Source organism: Ipomoea triloba, chromosome 16 (assembly GCF_003576645.1).
Source record: "Ipomoea triloba cultivar NCNSP0323 chromosome 16, ASM357664v1".
Classification (NCBI taxonomy): Eukaryota; Viridiplantae; Streptophyta; class Magnoliopsida; order Solanales; family Convolvulaceae; genus Ipomoea; species Ipomoea triloba.
In genome coordinates, this window is record NC_044931.1 from 17,528,840 (window position 1) to 17,529,357 (window position 518).

The following is a 518-nucleotide window of genomic DNA, read 5'->3' on the forward strand; positions in this document are numbered from 1 at the left end:
ATTTTGTAAGCTTCAATTGATTTTGATGAAGAAAATTTCCTGTGCAAAGCTTAACAAACAACAAATATTTTCGCAACTAGAAGTAGTTGCAAGTGAGCACAAGATATACAAGGCAATATAAGCTCACTTCACCAATCAAGTAACAAAAATAAGAAAACAATACAAACAAAAGGAAAGAAATTCAAGAACTCTTAAAAATCTACTTCAAAGATGTCAACACAATTCAAGAACAGTTTGCCATCCCTGGCAACGGCGCCATTTTGATGTTGTGTGTATAGTGGTGAGGGTGAATGTGGTATGGAAGTGGTAAAACGAAGAGTCAAGACTCCCTGAGTGTCGTGTCTCTCAAGGATGGCGAATGGGAACCAAATTTATGTTGGCATTTAAAAGGTTGATAGGTAAGAGTTACAAGAATCAAAGGGAGAGGTGTTGTTCATGGTTGGTTTTGAAGGTAAAAAGGGATAGAAAATACAAAAGGTAAAACGAAGGGGTGCATGCCAAAGTTAAGCCAAAGGATT